This window comes from Mus caroli, unplaced genomic scaffold (assembly GCF_978045245.1).
Source record: "Mus caroli unplaced genomic scaffold, Mus_caroli_1 scaffold_12, whole genome shotgun sequence".
In the NCBI taxonomy this organism is placed as follows: Eukaryota; Metazoa; Chordata; class Mammalia; order Rodentia; family Muridae; genus Mus; species Mus caroli.
This window is the reverse complement of record NW_028227267.1, coordinates 28958211-28961468: the sequence shown is the minus strand read 5'-3', so window position 1 is coordinate 28961468 and position 3258 is coordinate 28958211. Positions and strand designations below refer to the sequence as shown.

At 42.2% G+C, this 3258-nt stretch overlaps 1 pseudogene; it reads right to left on the bottom strand.

Moving 5' to 3' along the window:
* Positions 1-720: 720 nt before the first annotated feature.
* Positions 721-2729, bottom strand: LOC147001670 (ral guanine nucleotide dissociation stimulator-like; annotated as a pseudogene).
* Between the last annotated feature and the right edge of the window lie 529 nt (positions 2730-3258).

Sequence of the window (3258 nt, the reverse complement as noted above, 5' to 3'; positions counted from 1 at the left end):
AAAAGCATAGCCATTTCAATGTGAACTGAGTGGTTACCACGGGATTGAAGTGATAATACTTCTCAGGTTGTAGTTTGAAGTTTACTGAAAGAAAATAGAGAACATTATTACATGTGCTTTATTAGTCATGTATATACATCTTTACAAAAATGGGTATTTAAGACTTTTACATGTTATATTTTAAGCATGACATTTAATCCTTTTAAATGCTTATGTTTATCTTTTAAATTATTTTTTGTTCCTAAGAAAACTTTGAATAAACTTAATTTATCAAATTGAAATATTCATAATTTGCAGATATTTTCCCATCGTGGACATTATAAAACAAACACTAATAATTTATTAAAACCAATACTTAAAAATAAACACAATGTTGAAAAGATCACAAAGAATAAAAAGGCTATGTCTCAGAGGAGGGGAAGGCTGGCTGTGGGACTGGAACTGCTGCTGGACTGAAAGCAGGGGTTGATCCTGAGGGCTAGGAGCAGCAGCTCAGATACAGGACAGACTCAAATTGATGACCAGAGGGGACAGGGCCATTCTCTAAGTAGGTAGGCCCACTGCAGCAAGCAGGAGATAACTGAGAGGTACACACTATCTACAGACATGCTAAGACAAAGGGTCCACAGCTGCCAACAGGGGTGTTGGCAGGACTATTGCTGCCACTTCTAGCTGCAGCTATGCATGCATCACAGCAACTTTTTGTGGGTTTTGTGTTGTTCAGATCTGGTGCACATGTTGGATCTTGCTCCAGATTTGCTGGTTTCCCTGCCAATTTACACCCACTGAATCTCTGGATCTAAGGATGTTGTATCTCCACAAATTTGAGTCTTCTTCATCCTTTGCCTATTCTTCCTTGGTCTGTTCTTCCTGCAGCTAGGCAAGGACCCTATGGAAATGGAAAATAAGGTGTGAGTTTGGCATATACACACTCAAGGAGGCCTTCAGGTATTTCAGAGGGATCAAGACTGTGAGTTCACAAAAGTCCTCATGGTTCTTCTCCATGTGTCCGTGAAGCTACAGAGGGTGTTCTTTACTTGTTCATCCTCTTCAAAATAAGGGCAGAAGAATGCATACCTAGAGAAGACCACACAGAATGTCACCTGTAAAGTACCATAACCCCTACCTACTATTGGCAGTTCTGGTTGCTCTCATAATTTCTTAGTTCACCTGCACAAAGTAGGTGCTTTCAATATATCTGTGCAAAGGTTGAACACATACATCTCTATTCAGTCATCTCTGTGGTCACATGGTCCCCTGGATAATCTATCATGTATATCTACTTTGGACACATCTCTATTGGACACTCCAAAATATCTAGAACCTCCTTTACATATGATAGAAGTGCATTTCCTAAGGCCTCAGATATATTGAGTGAAGGATAAAGTGCTTTTTCAAGGTAGAGGGGAAGGTACATCTATTTTAGGGTCTCAGCTCTGAACAGCCCACTCCCTTGTACCCAGCCTGGGGGAAGAAATTTCTTACTTCATGCTTCTAGGTTCTGAGGGTTATGTAGCCAATAGAAAGTTGAGAGAGAGAGAGAGAGACAGAGAGAGAGAGAGAGAGAGAGAGAGAAAGAGACAGAGAGAGACAGAGACAGAGAGACAGAGACACACAGAGAGAGAGAGAGAGACAGAGACAGAGACAGAGAGACAGAGAGACAGAGAGACAGAGAGACAGAGAGAGACAGAGAGAGACAGAGAGAGACAGAGAGAGACAGAGAATGAATCTGGAAAAAACAAGAGGATCAGAGAACTATGGCCTTGAAGATGTCCACTCACCTCAAGAGCAGCAGTTTTCAGTACCTAGGGGGTGGCACATCTTTGGTATTTGGAAAGAAAGGCAAAGATAAAAAGGCCCTCTTCCTGCAGTGAAGGCACAAGGTTGTTCACCAGCTTCACCACAGTCTCTGCACTGATGTGTGACTCTCTATGGGACTCCCTCAGGTCTTATGGGGCAGAAGCATTCTCACCCTGAGCAAAGATCAAGGTCAAGGGTTCAAAAGAGCACAGGTCTACAACACTCTCATTGGCTCTTCTCATTCTAAGGTTTTATGAATTATTGCTCTAAGAAACACAGAGAAAAACCTGAGTGGTTACCTGGTCTGTGCAATCTCAGTCTTGGCTGCTATTTGTCAAGATTTTTCCCCTTTGAGAAAATGGCCAGAGGAGTTGAAGGCAAGAGTGAACCCTATACCTCCAGACACCACCATTGGCTTCCCAGTTGTCTTTCTTGAGGCCTGAGCCTCGAGGAATCCTACGACAGCTTCTCTAGTGTTTTTGATAACATAGCCTGCAGACTTGCTCTATCCAGTGGGTTTCCTGGATGCCATGTTTCTTCATTTGTTAGGTCATTGTCAAGAGGGTGGTTCCATCACTATCCATTCTTCAACAAGACTTTCTTAAAGGGCTCCTATGTCCCCTCTGAGATACACAAATCAACACAGGTGTACATGTGTTTCCCATCCCACTGCTCCTAGAGATCATGGGATATAGGCAGTGTGGATCCCTACTGTTGAACTGCATCTATAACCCCAATCCTGAACTTAGCCCTAAATAGTCCAATCTACCATAAACTCTAGCCATGTTTCCTTGCTTTTATGTGACCTTATATATGTTTTGTGCTGAAAGAGATCACATGCATACCTGTGACAGCCACCAGCCCCACAATGTCATTGTTCTTGCATAGGAATTGACTTTCTCAGAATCAGTTTCCACCACCGTGATCATTTTAGGGCTTAAGCCCAGAGCTTTGCAGCTCTCTGTAAACAGGTTGCTCAGCCAAATCCACCAGTTTATAAGACAGAAGCTGGTAGCCTAGGACTCTTTCAGTGGTCTGAGGAGTCCACATCATGTGTACATGTTCAGAATTTCTGGTAATCCAGAAGTGGGGCCAGTTTTAAAGTTCATTACTCTCCTACCTCCCTTGTCAAAATGAGGTGCCGTTTTATTTATTGCTCCTTTACTCTTCTCAGTAATGTGTTCTTAGGTACTTTTTCTCCCATTCTTACAATTTGTTCATGATATCCTGCATGTGCACATCCATGTCCATGCTAGTCCCTACCAGTACATGCCAGGACATGTACATCAGGTCCATTGTTAAATGTTATATTCATTTGTGCATATGTGCCTGTGTATATGTGCATGTGCATGCCTACAAGTGTATGGGAGTTCTTATAAATACATGAGCATGCATACTTGCTTACATATATGTTTGCATGCCTCTGTCTCTGTGTGTATTTGTGTGTGTGTTTTGGTG